This window comes from Pangasianodon hypophthalmus, chromosome 20, assembly GCF_027358585.1.
Source record: "Pangasianodon hypophthalmus isolate fPanHyp1 chromosome 20, fPanHyp1.pri, whole genome shotgun sequence".
In the NCBI taxonomy this organism is placed as follows: Eukaryota; Metazoa; Chordata; class Actinopteri; order Siluriformes; family Pangasiidae; genus Pangasianodon; species Pangasianodon hypophthalmus.
The window spans coordinates 7343640-7360849 of NC_069729.1; the positions used below are offsets into that span (position 1 = coordinate 7343640).

General features: G+C 40.1%; 1 protein-coding gene across 2 annotated transcripts in view; it reads left to right on the forward strand.

Annotated features, from left to right (window-relative positions):
- Nucleotides 1–484: 484 nt before the first annotated feature.
- foxp4 (forkhead box P4) overlaps nt 485–17210 on the forward strand; it is a 135772-nt gene continuing 119046 nt past the window's right edge. Inside the window, exon 1 of one of the 2 annotated variants that reach the window (XM_034314289.2) lies at nt 485–1212. The gene's annotated coding sequence lies outside the window, so the exon portion shown is untranslated. The remainder of the gene's footprint in view (nt 1213–17210) is intronic. The other variant, XM_034314287.2, reaches the window with a different exon arrangement.

Sequence of the window (17210 nt, forward strand, 5' to 3'; positions counted from 1 at the left end):
CGGGATATACTCCAGATCCACCATGACCCTGATCAGCAAAAAGCACTTACTGAAAGCGAGCGTGCAAAAGTGACCTAGTGTGATGTTTTTCTTTTTAGTGACCTATTTTTTTTTTCTTATTTGTTGTTATTCCATTGTATAGCCTTTTATAGATTATATAGCTTACATACATTACAATATCTATATTATATAGATATAATATACATTATTTACATTACATGGATAACTATAGGACCTGAAAGCAGATTTAAGCTGTAGCTAAGTGAAGGTGTAGAGTTTCTCTGAGAGGGAGAAAAAAATTCCCATGTTATTTCTCGAAGAAGGAATGAATTGCTGGTAACGGCTTTATTGTTTATGTGTTACTTTTAGTGACATCTGTTGCTTGTTGCTTGATAACACTGAAAGCTGTGGCAGGGCGTTAAAAAGCACGTGCGCTCCCACACACCCACACACACCCACACACACACACACACACATACACAGATCTCAGTTGCGGCGCGCGGGATTTGTTAGCAGGAGCTCGGAGGAGCCAGGAGCGGAGGAGGAAACGTGCACGCGCACCTGTTTTAGGCGCATTACGGTAGAGTCAATTGTCCTCCAAACACATCACCGCCGCCGCTGCGCTGCGCGCGAGCCGGAGTAATCCAACACTGATTTCTCCACCAAAGAGAAAGAGGGAGCGAGGTGCGGGACAAGGGGGATGCCTGCGAAGAAGAAGCGTTGCTGAGACTTGAGAAAAAAAAGTGACAGAGAAGAAGGGGAAAGGACAGAGAGGAGAGAGAAAGGAAAAAAAAAAGAAGAGGGAAGAAGCTCCGGAGCGGCGTGCTCGTTTTCGCTTTCACGAACTTTTCCCGAGCGGTGACTATGAGCTAGTGTGCGGCGGGTTATTGTTTCTACTCTACCGTCCAGAGGAAGCTAATAAAAACAAAACAACACAACAGAACTAAACAAAAAAGCGACAAGAAGAAGGACCCTTCAGACTAGTGAAGTCATTTGAAAGTAATGCTCCCGCGATACTGAGCGCAGGTCGCAGGTTTTTGTGGTGCTTTTGCTGTTTTTTTTTTTTTTTTGCTCGCATGGTCCTGCGTGTCCGCGGTGTGTGAGCGCGCGCCTGTTGGAATCACCGGGACGTTTCAGGCAGCCTGGGAGCGACAACATCCACATGGTCGAGCGCGCGCCCTGAAAGTTCACTGCTTCCGAGTTTACCAACAGGTCCATATCATTCTCTTTTCTTCTTTTGCAACTTTGCCTCCTTCTTTCCTCCTCTCTCTCTCTCTCTCTCTCTCTCTCTCTCTCTCTCTCTGTCTCTCTTTCTTTCTTTCTTTCTTTCTTTCTCTCTCTGTCGACTTGTTCACTGGTGTAACCACGAAGTTTCTTTTTTTTAGGGGAAATAAGAGCGCGTGCGAGTGTGTAGGAGCGTCGTTTCTTTAAAAAAAAAATAAATGCATAAATAATAAAATAATAATAATAATAAAATTAAAAAAAATCCAGCATATCATGTTTTAGAATTAAAAAATATATATAATATTTTTTTAAAGTGTGTTTTATGTAAAAATGTCAAAATTATTACTTCTCAACTGAAAAGAGTTAGCTTTTTTTTTTTTTAGCTGTTAGAAAATGCAATCATGTTTCATAGTGAAACATAGTGAAACTTTTTTTTCCCTTCTATGAAATGCACTGAAAGTCTGAAGCGAAAGTAGGCTATGTGTATTTAATGTGATTCAACAGGAGTGTGAATTATAACAGCAGGAATTTCGACCTCCAAAATATACGACATATTGTCCAAAAGTCCAGGGAAACTTTTGACAGCTTATGGACATGTTTTCGCCCGCTCTTCTTTCCTGTGTAGCCTTTCTGTGCAGATCAGTGCTGTTAAAACCAGCCCTGGCTCACTGATCATTCTGGGCAGAAATAACAATGATTAAAATAATCATAACAATAATAATAAGAATAACAATATTATTATTAGCCTAAAAAAAAGCTGTGTTTTAGAGGCCTGACATGCTTTTGATTCAAATTCGTCATTAGTATGCTATGCTGTTTATTAAATCCTATAATCAGATCTAATAATCAGTTCTAAGTGGATAAATAAACAGTAATGTTTTTCTCCTCACTCTGCTCAGAGTGCACGCGTTCAACTGCTCAGTTACATGCAGCGTTCAAGTTTCCTAAACGTTCAGTTTTGAGATCTTTTTTTTTTCTTCCCAAACCGCAAATAGGCTGTTCAAATTGACCAAAAAATAAGTGATTTGCGTAAAAAAAAGCGTGGTGGGGCTAATATTTTAGTCTTATTTTCTCAGAAAAAAAAAATGAAATACAAAAAGGCGTATTTGGAGTGCGCGAGAGTGACAGCGCCGATATTTAGCATGACAGATGGTTATTGATCCTTGTGGATTTAGCTTTCTATAACGCTTTATAAGAACAGTTACGGCTGTCTTCTGATTTCCGGGAAAACGGAAACTTGTCAGAGGTAGAACTTTGACCTGCTGGTTATTATTTGAGAGCTTAAAAATGATGAACACTGCGCAAGAAACACTTAATCCCTGTAATACCGACTAGAGTAAAAGTGAGTATTAGGGAGGTTTCGCCTCGCGCTCCGTTTAGGCTCCACGCGCACAATTAATAAACAGTGCAAAACAGGCCATTTCCAGTTTTATTTTAAACCGTTTTAATGCACATGTTGTTCACTTAATATTGATTTAATAGCTGTGAAAAAATCTAAACATGGGTATTTTTTGTAAAAAAAAAGTCTTCAAACTTTTCTTTACAGCATGTGTGTGTGTTTTTAAATGAATATTTTATTATATGTATGATATGAAGAAAAAAATAGTGCACAAATAGTAGAAATGAAGGAATTACTTTTAAGGTAAGGTTATGTGTGTAAAGACTGAATTGCAAAAGCATGATTTGCACATGATGGTATAAATAATAAATCACCAGAGTCTGTAATCTAGATTATACTGATATGCGCGTCTTGCCACAAATTTTCTCTGACATGTAAAATTTACACACAGGATGGCACAGTGTTTGACATGCGTGTTATTACGGGGTGAGTGATGCAGGACAGGGCTTCGGGCACTATAAATTTCCTCTAGCGGCTTCCTGACCCTGTTTCCCAGTGGCATTCCTGCCATTGCCTGGTGCCATTCACAGCACTGAGAACATTTCAATCCGCTCATGGCCTTTGAACGCAACCACTGTTCTACAGAGCTGTTTTCTGCTTTCTGATTCATTTTAGTTTTTTAATTCCTGACCTCTAGCTAATTTTTACTGGAATGAATATAAATGAATTATCTGTTTATCCTGTGCTTGGCTACATAGTATGTCAGAATGAACTTCTTTAATTAAATCATCCGCAAGTCTCAGAAATACTATGTTTTAGAAGAGGAAAAAAAAATCAGATTATTTTTATGAGTAAGTCAATAATATTTTGGGATTTATACAATTCTGTTTGCTCTATTGATACTATAGTTTTAAAATATTAATATTATATTCTGAAGAGGCAAAAAAAGAATTGTGTAAATTTGCCATTTTCATCTACCTGCTCTTTTCAGTCATGCTTGAATGATGGAGTAATTCAGTGTGAAGCCCAACTAGGCAAAGAGCACAGATCTTCCCTTTCTTTGCGAATACAAATGATAGTAATGAGGATAATTCTGAGGAGGCGACTTCAGCTGCATTGTGCGCTTTTGTGTCGCTTTTGGAGCCGCAAGTGGCAACGGCCCCACTTCAGACAAATCGTTTTCACACACCAGCTCTGCGGCCAAACGCAAAAAAAAAAAAAAAAAAAAAAAAAAGAAGAAGGAGGTCTGAAACATCCCATACTTCAGTTTTTTTTTTTTTTTACTCTTTATTACAAGTATATTATTTAATTCTCATTTTATTTAATATTATAATGCATTTTAATTTTAAGTGAGAGTGGAGTGTGTGAACAGGCATTCAGAAGTTTTCCTTCATTGGAACTGGTGATGTTTGACAGGTCAGTGTGTGTGCCTGCAAACATTTATGTGTGTCATTAAAGGAGGAATATTTGTGTGTTGTATCAGTTCAGTTTTGGAACTAACAGATGTCAGCCTTGGTAGTGTTTGCTGGTTTTGTAAAAAGAAGGATGTGCTTTAGCTAATTGCGTATGTGTGTGTGCGTGTGTGTGTGAGCTCTAGTCAAGTGATATGGATGTGGATTTAAGTTTTTATTCCTCGCTGTCCTCATTTCAAGCACTTCTGATTTTACGAAGCGTCATCCTCTGCACTTGTTGGCTCCACTACCATTAAACACTTCTGGCGTTTCAAAAATAATGTTTTTTTTTTTTTTGCTTGAGCACTTTTTTTTCCCGATCAAAGTGTTTTGAAGAGTAATACACACCCATGTGTAAATGAAGATTTTTGTTATATTGTTTGACCTCATGTCACGCCATTTTCCACCACTTTTCCCGCACTCAAACGCGTTTGTGCAAAATATGCAATGATTAAGTTTGCCTCTTTTATACTGGGGCGAACCCTCAGCGAAAGGTCAGGCCGGGATTTTACGGCCATTTGCCTCCTTTGAATGCGTCGCCTCTTGTGCTGACCAGCAGTAACCAACAGCGCCGCAGAAATGGTGATTAAACATGTGGTTTTAATTGAAGATGTTATTCAGTGGAACGGCGAGCCAGGGCATTTTCTTGCGTGAATAATAAATTACACACGTTTTTAGACAGCGAGGCCTGGTTTTATTAAGACTCAGAGAGTGGTGTCATTTTCTCCTCAGAGAGAAACAACAACAGAAAAAAAAACAAAAACCTCTGACTTTAAAACAAACTGTTGCATCTTGGCCATCTATGAATCAGGAAGAAAGAAAAGGTTTTTGGTGGAAAGAGGAAGGATGTTTTCCAGATGACACACTTTATCTGATTAATTGAGACACTGTGTTGTGCAGAGATGGCATGAACGCTGTAAGTTCATGGATGGACAGCATGGCAGTCAGTCCTGGAGCTGCCGGCAGTAGGGAATGTTTCACGGCGTCACTTTCGAGTGATCTTTGTCTTGTATGGAGACTAAACATCACTGGCGGCTTGAGTTCTTCTTTGCAAGTTCCTTTCCTATATATATATATATATATATATATATATATATATATATACATACATATAAGTGTGCGTGGACCTCCGGGAACGATTCTGCGGCATTATTCCAGGTGGTTATGAGCCGAACGGATGCCTTTAAGATCACCTTATGGAGCTGGGTCGAGGCCCGTTTCCACTGAGAAGTGGCGGAAAGTCAGCGAGAGGAAGTCAGGATGGAAATGACAGTATTAGTGGCAGAGGTGTTGGTCATTATTCCTCGTGATCCATTAGCTAAGCGTCCCGGGAGAGCTCTGGGCAGACGGCAGCCCAGCTTTATGGCCTATTATCGGTGCTTGGAGTCGAGCATGCTGGCGGAAAAGCGCAGCTCTCAAAACACTTCCACTGGAGAGACAGGAAGAGGGAGAGATACGGAGAAAGCGAACGAGGAAGTCAGAGCAATAAAGGGAGGGAGAAAGCGAAAGAGCCGACGATGGAAGACGAAACCATTCGCGGTGAAACCTCCCACTCAGATGAGTCTGATCGATATACACGGTGACACGGTCTGGGTTAGCTTTAAGCGTTCAGTGCACAGGCTGAAAAAAAAAAAAGCTGCTCCTGCTAAGTTTGCATTTGGCCTGACAGCTGTATTTGGGTTATGGATTTTCTCTCAATCCTGCTTCTCCTCCCCTGGTTCTAACCTCCGCTGCTCTCTCTTTCACGAAGGTCCTCATAACACAGCGCTGTGTATATTTTGAAAACCCTAGTTAAAGACTGACAAACCATCACGTCCATCAGGCGGTGGAGGAGGAGGAGGAGGAGGGGAGGGGGTTCGAGCATACATATCAGTTAAGCTCCTCTGGAGAGAGGAAAAAAGACGGCGAGGGAGAGAAACTTTCAGCAGTTTATAATGCGCCCGTGAAAGACATGAGGGTGACGGCTAAATGACAGCTCCGGAGCGAAAGCCATCACGAAGGCGCTTTAAGTTTCTCTTGCACTATTGTGCGTATCTTGTAAAAGAATACGCTCAGCTGAAATCCCGTCAGCTCGCAAACGCAGCGTGATTAGCAAACTTCAGCCACACGCTACGACCCAGGGGCAGAGTAGCTCTTTTAGAGTTTCTTTTCTCACTCTGTGGTCTTTTTTTTTTTTTTTTTTTTCGTTTGCGACAAATCCTAATCCACATCCAGCTGTTGAAAGTGCGAAGAGAGTTACGGAGAGGTACCGTACGTCCTGGCAAATCCGTTCTCCCCCAAGGTGACCACATTAGTAATGTTCATTAGCTAATCCACAAAGTATCTGCTGAATAGAGGTATTCGCAGAGGTAGTTCAATTATTTTACCACATGTAAAATAATTTAAAACATCTCTCTCTGTTCAAATCACACTTACAAAAATGCATCTGGTTTGATTTTGGGACATTGAGTTGAAAACCAAGTTCAAGAGTTAAACCAAACAGTTAATGTGCTTAATCTTAGTTAGTGTTGCATAGTAATGAATGCTAGTTTTTGAGAATTTTGAGAGATGGGCATTTATTATGGGCATTTATTGTCTCTTGTCCTTTGCGAAGCACTCAGGGTGAAGTGCCGTAGTATTTGTGTGTGTGTGTGTGTGTGTGTGTGTGTCTGTGTGTGTGGCATAGTTCCTAGGACTTTTCGAATCACATAGTGATCAGAGGATGAAGTGAGAGAGTGAGAGTGAGAGAAGAAGAGTTTCTGAGATTAGAGATTAAGTGCTAAACCATGAACCAGCATCTCAGCTCACACAACAAAGATGAGATACTCCTGCTCCTGTGTTCACGTGGTTGCGGTTGATGGAAATCCGGAAATTTCTGTTGTTTAATGAGACAGTGATGGAAAGCCTTGTCTCCGCTGGCACTGAATGCTACAAACATTCAACTTTTTTCCTGTCGTGCCTTAGAAGGAATGGATCTTGTTTTTTTTTTTCTTTTCTTGAACATTGAACAGCTCAAAAAGTTGTAGATAAAGCACACACTGCACTATATAATAAGATTTCAGAGATGTAATGAAATGAAATAAAGGAGAATTTTTTTGTATTATCAAATGGTACAGCCTTTAAGAATTTTTTTTAAATTAATCATTATTATTATTATTATTATTATTATTATTTATTTTTTTACCCGTCAACTCATGACGCAGGGCTAGTCTCCACACGTGATCCATGAAAGTTTGTAGAAATGCTTTTTTAGTTGAAACGTGCCTCAGATGATGATCAGGAGAATCAAAGTTTATTTAAATTAGACCGAACTGGAGCACTTTGGTTTTTAAAACAGGTGCGTGAGAGATTTTTTTTTTTTTCATGTAAAAAGCACAGAAGCCTTTTGATTGAAAAAAAAAGGCTGAGTACAAAAGTTAATTTTCTACTGCATTTTAATTATTTTTTTAACAAAAAGAAGTTGGAAGAAAACTCTGTGTGTGTGTGTGTGTGTGTGTGTATATGTGTGTGTGTATGCACTTGCTGAGATGGAGTAACCATTGAGTAGAACTGCTTTTTTGCACTCCGTCTGCAGGCTGTGGGCAGCAGGCATTGTTGACCGAGGCACATCTGCCACTATATTATCCCCAGCTGTTATCTGCATAATTGTGTAATACCCCCCCCTCCCCACCACACACACACACACACACACACACACACACACACATACACATACTTAGACAGTGTCCCCTGCTCTCCCTTCCTAGCTGTCTGCTCTGTGAGTGTGTGTGTGTGTGTCTTTGGGGCTGATCTGTGGTCAGACTTGGTTGAGATGGGCACTAGAGGCGGTATCATCGTGTGTGTGTGTGTGTGTGAGTGTGTGAGAAACCCGCCCTCACGGTCAGTGCCACTTGCCTGACATTTGTACACGGATTTTGCGCAGGTAGTTCTCTCTTCTTACAGAAATAACACGGAGAGGATTTCCCTCATCTGTCCACTACTCCTCTTACACACGAGTGAACTTTTTTACTGCCTTTTTTCCACACGGGCTATGTGTGAAAGTGTGTGTGTGTGTGTGTGTGAATGTGTGTGTGTGTTGCATGGCACTGCTTTTTGAAGTGCTCTCCATTCTGAAGAAATTTATTTCTATGCATTTAAAATGATTTTTTGCGCATTTTAAAGACGCGAATGCATGCTTGATAATTAATCGTGAAACAAACGTACGATTTGTCAAGTCGAATTTACGAAAGTTTACGAGTTTTTGTCCATTTTTAACGCTCCTAGGTTGTTCTAGGCAACGCGTTTGTGTGTAATTAAGCGCTTTCTTTCTCTCAACAGCAGATGCTCCCTCCTCCCCCTTCCCCTCACTCAGCATGAAGAAAGACTCATTATTTCTCTTTTAGTAATCCCAGTACTGTGTGTGTGTGTGAGTGTGTGAGTGTGTGTGTGTGTGTGTGTGTGTGTCGGTCAAGGGAGAAGCCTTCCCTAAGCCTACCCAAACTGACATCTCCTCTGCAGCAGCCTCATTGAGAAGATGTTTTATAGTTTCTTTCTGGCTGAGATAGAAAAAGCAGAGTTTTGTGTGTGTGTGTGTGTGTGTGTGCGCGTTTCTGTGCAAAGCGACAATTTTTCAAGCGTCGTCGTTCCATTGCCACGCAAGTGAGTGCTCTTTTCCCGGCTCCTACTGATCACTTAAACAGCACTAGAGCTAAATCAAATGGCGACTTAAAGTAATCCAACCTTCCTCTCTTTGTCTTTACCCACCATTTCATTCAGTCTTTTTTTGTTTAATCGCTGTGACAGAAGACATTTGCATCAAGACATCTTACCTTTTCAGATTAATTAGTCTCATGGCATCCTCGAATCCGTGATGAAAGGAGAGTGAATGCCTTAATTACAGTAGGACTGACAACCAAATTCATGTTCTTTGTTTTTTTTCTTCTTCTTTTTTATTTTCTCTTTCCATGGCCCTTTTTTTTTTAATAGATCTAAATTAAGGTGCCATGGTACGAAAGACATGGTGTTCTTCAAAGATTCGCCACTTTCCATTTAAATTACCTTTTCTCACATGACATTTGACCAACTTTTTATTAAAACCTGATAAACAATGAAGAGGAGTGTTCGTCTAACAGTGCTACAAATGAATGCCTAAATTGATCAGTTTTTATTTCCAAAATCAATCAAAACTATTAATCAGATAAAGAACTATTGCTATTGATGTTATTTTAATAGCTATATTTTAATGCAAATGATATTGTTTTGTAATATGTGAAATTATTGCATTTTGCCAGTGAGGAAAGATGAGGAAATAGTGGAAATAAAAGCTTTTTTTTAAAAAAAAACAAAAAAACAAAAACTTAAATATCAGTATCACATTATTTTGAATTGATGTGTAGTTTCTTTTAGAAGTATACGCAATAGAAAAAAAAGTACTAATGTAGCAATTAGCAACTAATTTTAAAGAATGTAGCTCACCCTAAAGACAAGTCTCACAATATCACAACAGGGAAAGGAAATAATACAGAATGAACACAGACACACACTGAAGGTCTATCTTTATTTGCTATTTTTCTCCTTTTGATCTGTGTGAGTCCGTACTTTCTTCCTTTTTTTTTTTTTTTTCCGAGGCTGAGCAAGGTGAAAAAGGGAGGGAGGGAGGGAAGGAGAGAGAGAGGGAAGCAGGGAGGGAAAGTTGAGTAGCTGAGGGGAGTTTGCATGGTCCAGCCACACGCTGGGGCTTTGTACAGCTCAGTAGTGAAGAACTGAAGAACTTCTGGAAGTTTCCAGAACTGCGCGCATCTCCAGGGTGCCGTTTAACCTGAGACGGCAGGGAGCGCGAGGCGTAGAAGGCTGAGCGGACGCCGCTTTCTTTAGCTTTAGCCCCCAGAGCGACCCCTCTCTCTTCCACGGCTAATTTCCAAAACACAGCCTTGGCTTGTCCCCCTCCTGCTCTTTTCATACTTAACTAAAGAAGAAAAAAAAAAAGACACCCTCTGTCCACGCAAGATCGTTTTTCATCAGGTCTGAGCAGGTCACATCCCTGGATCCACCTCCTAAAATCGAAAATGCAGTAAGATGGACGTCAGGGACTTCATTTATATAGACTCAGAGTCAGTTTCAAGGAGTATATAAGAGGTTAGTGGTACTTTATCACATCAGAACTTAATTTTCTTACCTTTACGTTCAGTTAGGACGCAAAAGGAAAAGGTTAGAAAAACATAACATATCGGAAATGGATAGTTATTTTGAGGTGTTGAGAATTTAATTAAAAAAAAAAAAAAAAAAAAAAAAGACCTTCAGCCTCTGAAGGACTGATGAGCTGGAACAGGGAAAAAAATGACAACAGAGAGGAGCCCAGAAGGTGCAGGCGGTCGGATCCTGATTGATTGACGGTAAACGGAGCCCCTTTAGCGCAGTAATCAGCGTCCTTTCCCCCCAATCATTTAATAAGGGCCTAATCAGGCTAATTGGCCCGTAGCACAGCTGCATGTGCACCTGAGGAGGAGAGCGTGGACATGCGGATGGGAAGAAGGATGTGAGAGTGTGTGCGTTCGTTCACAGAGACACTGGTTTTAATTTAACGATTCCTAGTCTGATTTGTGCACTTGCAAATCAGAGAATCTGATCAGTACGTTTTGCTTGTTTGGAAATGTGGACAGCTGGAAAAATCAGCGTGTAGCAGAAAGCCCCTTCCAAAAAAAAAAAAAAAAAAGCACTGAAATGCTAGGTATGTGATAAATGTGCCGATTACCTGACCACCCTCTTTTAGAGATAAAGAGGCTTTGTGGAGCCTGAGAGGGGGGATTGTAGGAGAAAAGATGGGAGGAGTGGATGAAAGACGAAAAAAAAAAATCACACATCACGCCTATATCTCTTCAACTATATGAAGAAACAATTACTACAGTATATCGTCTTATATGACATTTATAAATATGTGTATTGTATTATATTATAATATATTAGATGACGAATATAAATATGTGTATATGTTTGATTTTTGATCCTAATTAATGAACTCCTCTCTCAGATCCTCTCTCTATGGGATTTCCTCTCTGCTCTAACTGAACTGATTTGTTTAAAAAAAAAAAATCTCCTGAATTTTTTTGGATTATATCTCAATTCTGATTTATTTTTTCAAGGAACTGCATGTAACCTCTCTCAAGGGACTGAAAAGCTCGATCTGAAAAGCACATTTATGTCTCTGGCTGTTCTTTCTGCTCTAATTTGGCTGAAGGTTTAATCCCAATAGAGCAAGTAGTCGCCTTTTTCTACCATTTCTCTCTCACACACACACACACACACACACACACACAGTACATGGGGAAAAGTTCCACGCAGCCATCTATCCTGCGATCGTATTATTACCTCACCCGCATCTCCACCCCCGGTCCCCACCCCTTCCTTTCCTCTTATTCTAGCCGGCTAATGAGAATTTGTTAATGAGAGTGAGAGATCTTTTGGGTGTAGCACAATTTATCAGAAAAGGCGTATAGGTTTGAAAGAAAATGTGAGGGGAGGGGGGGAAAAAAAAGAGAGAACAGGCCTTCAAAGAAATCCTATTCTTCTTATTTGTGAATGTTTGATGAGACATTGAAAAGTTTTGGAGCCTCGCGCTTTTTGAACAGAGCCGAGCCGAACACTAATCACTCTTCACAGAAAAATGACTTCCAACCAGATTTAATTAACTGATAAGAGGGGCTTCAAATTAATTTTTCAAGGATGTTAGATTTTGATTAAGAAACTCCTAAAAGAAATAGACGAATAATCAATTTTTTAATCAACTTACTCAAATGGTAACTGGTTAATATGGTAATTCTGGCACTTAGGGCAAATATTGTAGTGCAGCACTTTCAATGCATCCTCTTAAAGGAATTATAATATCTTTACATCTGATTATTATGGTTATTTAATTTTTTTTGTGTGTGTGTGTGTGTGTGTGTGTGGCTACCTCTCAATTTTGGTATTCTCATCCTGTATTCTCAGGGTTATATTCAAGTTGAAAAGAATGAAACTTGAATATGTCAGTGTGTGAATAGACTCATAAATCAATATTGAAGGGAAATTTTAAAGAGAATAAGGGATGTACTTGGTATAGAAGCAAGTATTAAATGTAATCCAGGTCATTCACAGTTAAAACAAATTTCCTGTGAGGCATTGTGTGAGTTAATAGCTGTTACTTTTTGATGAGTCATGATACGCATATTGAAGGGACAGATAGATTTGGAGTGATGGCGCAAGTTGAGAAAGTTTTCGACATTAAGGAGTTTCTTGTGAGGTTTTTTTTTTTTTCATAACTGCTTCAATGAAAAGGTCGCAACTGGCTGGAGAGGTCTTTTCAGCGTCAGATTAACTTATCTATCCTTTCTCAATCTTTTAATATTAAATCCAACTACTTTGGCCAGGTCCAATATGTAAAATGTCATTAATTAACATATGCTATCTGTTTACAGGTTTAACTCTTCACCTGTTAGAAATGAATTCGTTTCCTTGAAGTGTGTACGGCTTTTTAAAAGCATGACCCGGTCTCAGGTTTTTGTCTGTTTTTTTTTTTTTTTTTTAAACGCAGGCTGGCTGGCTGGCAAAATCTCAATATTGAGTGTACGTATTCAATTAGCAAAACTCATTAGCAAAAACTTGGCGTTTGTTGTTGTTTTTTTTCCCCCTCTTTCTTTTTTTCTGGCACTGAATTAATGGTTTTGATATGCTAATTAGCAAGTAATTTAATTTCAAAAGGCCTCAATTAACAGCGGCATTGTGGACACGATGAAGTTAAGCAGCGTAATCTAATTTGCATTAGTAACGAGCAGGGAGTAATTAGGGGACTAATTAGACACTTCAGACAGTACTTGTGTTTACTTTCTTAATGAAGTGGAGGCGTTTTTTTTCTCTTCTTTTTTTTTTTTTCACAGGCGCTGGAGTGTGCCTGGCATCAGAGCTGTGACGGAGAGGTGGGGGGTGTCGGGTGGGCGGGCGGGGCGTTTTGGCATCTGTTGGCATTAGAGGAGAAGTGGCATAAGGCTTATAGATCAGATCCAATTGCAGAAGAGAGAGTCAGGAGAGCACGTAGTGTTGGCCCTTGCCAAGCGCTCTCAAGCACGGGTCAAAAGCACGCATCGCTTTTTTCAATGTGTTTGTGCCGTTACTGGTCTGGTTTAAGGCAAGGCAACGAAGGAAATGATCACACCTTACACAAAGATAAAAAGTTGTAGTACTTCGGTACTACCGTAATAGTGTTATTAGAGCTTTTGAATGTAACAAAACAGCAAAAGTGCATTTGCCAGACTAATAATGTGTTTTATCATTTCATCATCTTTATCATAACCAGTACGTTTAGCATAGTGTGAATCTTAAAAATCAGGATCAACTTGGAGATCCATGTATACGCAGTCTATCCTTGGGATTGTTGGGATTGGGAAAAGTGTTTCAGTAAATATTCGTTCGTATTATCATCGCCTGAAGCGAATAGGAGCTCATGGTGGAATTCGTCTGGTGCCTGTCTCGGCTCTGTAGTCTGAGTTCTGGCTGATGAGGTCATTGCTCAGGGACGTGGCAGAGTCATTTCGGCTCTCTCTGCAGGGATTGGTTACCATTTTGCGCCAGTGACGAGGCCTTATTTCAATCCCCATCCCGCGACAGCCCTCCTGTACAAAATACCAGATGTCCCCCTCATTCATGGAAAGTATGGAAAGTTTTTTTTTCCCCTTTTTTTAACCCTCTTTTTTGAAAGCAGATCAGGTTTTAGGGACAGTTGCTGATGGAAATGAATGAGGACACACTGTTGACACATGTCTGACCTGGCCTGTAGGTTGGCCTGCTCTCTGTAGTGAGATATATCTACTCTATCACAAAAGCGACAAGAGGGCAGTGAGATTGAAGGAGAGAACTTTTCTCTCGCCAAATCTTCTTTTTTTTTTTTTTTTGCTCCTGTATTTAATTTCTTTTTCTGTCTCTGAGTGTTTAGGCTTCTACTCTTTTGCAGGCCACAAGCAGACTCTTTGATAAAAGCTTTGTAGATATTTGAGCAAGGCCTCAGTAAACAGGCCGGTGTTATTTTCTCAGCCGCTGCGTAAATACGAAGGCCCCTGCTTCTCGCGCAGTATCCAGGCAGCTAGCAAACATTCCACCAGCTTTTCCAGGCTTTGTCCGGCTGGCGAGGATAAATTATAGCTCAGCTTTTGTTGAGCGTCAGCTGCCTTAAAGTGACCGCACATTGTGAATTTCTTTCTTTTTTTTCTTTTTCTTTTGGACTTGATGACTTGTAGGCAGAGCGAGCGAAGCGGGATGGCAGCGAGGTCAACAGGAGGCCGCTTTAGATAAACAGCGTAGCTGGCCCGCGATTGTGCATATTTATTTGAAATCGGCCTGGATCCTATTAAAATGTTGAGAAGAAGTGGTAAACAGTGCGGTCGCCACAGCCTATGAGTGTATTCACAGAACTGTAATTGAGGGTTGAGTTTGTGTACTGTTAAAAACGGGGGGCCCCTCCAGACGCCCGGTTTATGGACCGAGCGCTAAAAAGTGAGCACGGTGGCCCAAAGCAGCCCAAATCTTCACATGTCGTCAGTGTTGGGGTTGCTGCCGAATTTGTTTTCCGGATACAGGAGAGCTGTGAAATGGATCGGGTGAAGCAGAGGGCACTTTTGATTGACACATTTCAAGTGGGTGGGATCAGAGCTTTCGAAGCGGCGTGAGCTTACTGTTTTGCGGAGCCTAAACCTCTTCCATATGTGAGTGATTTCATAGTTAATATCAAAAACGGTGACGTTTCCCTCCACGCTCAATGCTGGTACTTTCTTTATAAACTTAAACCAGATCTGCTCATTTTCTCACTGGCTTGCTTTTTTTTTTCTATTATGGATATTTTTATATGGCACTTGGATGAGGCCCAAAATATGAATATTGCATTGCGTGTTTAAAGCGGAGCTGAAATCCGATTCGCATGCTTTAACTAGACGACTGTCGTGCAGACAGCTCATAAATGCTCAGTGTGTTCGGTAAATTTTCCAGTTGAACTGTAGGTAACGTAGTACCTGGCTGAGCACTTTCACTAAAAGTTGCACCTTCTTTTTTTAAAAAAACTTTGCCTCATAGCAACCGCCTGGCCTTGTTGATATGTCTGAACTCGTTGCACTTTATTGCTTGTGACAGGCATGAGGAGTTAATTAATGTTGCTGGAAGCCCAAAGCCTTTATTTCTGGGATACCGTCCACTGTCTTGACGACACACCGCAACAATAATGGAGCAGTAAACTACAACTCCCAGGTGTAGACATGGTTTCACGTGCACGGGGCAGGTCTGTTATTGAGCATGACTGCAACATAAAGAAGGGAAATTGATCCTTGATCAGCACCCAATGGCTTTTCTTAGCGTCCATTACTGAATTTCCGAGACTTTAAAAAAAGGAAGAAATGAGGACGGGGTGTGTGTGTGTGTGTGGGGGGGGGTGTTCGACAAATACGCAGCTGTCTCAGCCTCCCCAAGCAGCTCTGTAAATAGAAAAAAGCAAAAGAGTGCGAAAACAATAGTCTTCCAAACAGCAGTTGAAATCTACCTATCAAACTTAAACACACTTAGTTATGTGTTGAAATGATGAGTTTAGCAATCATGCAGCTTGGAGATCTTTTTTTTTTTATGGAGAGTGTATCCAAAACGGTGGACGAGATACCCGAAATAAAAGAGACGACTGTTTGGGACACCTGTAGGTTGGAATTTCATGTAGCTTGTGTGAAATCATATCAGTGGATAGTTCATTAGTTTTAAATAAAAGCGTAAAATATTTAACTCAATATACTGCAGGTGAATAGGTTCTTTAAAAAAAAAACAGTTATCATCAGTAATCTGTCTTTGCTAGTGGATTGCTGATACTCTTTTTACCCCCAGAAAATTTTACTAATTTATGCAAATGAGGCTTCATCTAATTAAATATGCATATGTTTACGCACTGCACAAAAACAAAAATCTCGTCTTAGAATTAAAACACCACTTCCCAGTCAAAAATCCATCATAAATCCATCAATTATCAAAATTTTGAATTCTGTAGTAAGCTTTAAAAATTGGAATAGGAATTCAGATGAAAAATTTTCTAAAAACATGAGACCTCTGGCTCTGAACATTTTAAGATTTTTAGAGTTCAAAAAATAAATGATATTGCACATACTTCCACACTAGCAAGTGCGATCTGTAAGGTTTATAAAAGAAACTGACATACTCTATATGTCATAGTGACACTTATTTATATCAGGAAACGAGCTTTTCAGGGAAATATGACGTGATGTGATTGTGTCATGTGGGCGGAGCATCGGAGTTGCTAAGTTTAAGATAATGCTGTGGTTGTGAGTGGACAAAAACAGTGAAATTAATGATGTTAATTCCTACAGTTTAGATACAGCTTATGCAACAATCTGAAAACGATTGACATGACCTAAATTTCTACTTGTAGTGTCTTGCCTTAAGTTTAGGGTGTGGTCAAGGGAAGTACAAAAGTAGGCCCTTTAAGCATTAGGCTACTTGGAATATCAAACACTCATGCCCAAGCATACGCAACGTTGCTTTTTTTCATTCCCTGGCTTGCTTTCTCTCTCTTTTTCGCTCTCTCTCTCTCTCTTTCTCTCTCTCTCTCACACACACACACACACATGGATTATACTCCTGTTTACAAATGAGCTAACCTTTGGTCTGCCCTTTCGTGCTGATAAGTTTACTGCCATGCCTAGCGCCTGCTCGGCGCGCCCCTGTTACAAAGCTAATGAATATTCATTGGTCGCTGAGTGGGATCCATAAGTGCCGCCGTTTGTATTGATTATTGTGTTATTTAAGTACCTTTTATATCATTCAGCAGAGTTAAGCACTGTAACCCTCGCAGCCGCTCCAGTCCACACTCATTAAAATACCCAGCGGCTCTTTTTGAACGTATGAGCTGCGATTGGGTGGAATGTGGAGAGAGCATGGTGGGCTTACAACAAGCTACTCAGGAAAGGCAGGTGAAGTAACTGATGTGGTCTTGGTGTAGATAATATGACTGCATGGAAAATTCCTAGGAAGTAAACGATTTGATTGGATTTCATATGAATGAAGCTAAAACAAAAGTGAAAAAAAAAACGATTTCAACCGCTGAACTGTATCTAGCTCTAGTAGCTCTAGTAGCTTGTAGCATTTCAAGAATTCTCATTATTTTACTCTTTGGAGTGTCTGAGGATTGGAAGGCGGTCATAGTCATGTTCGAAGGTTTGAACTATTTT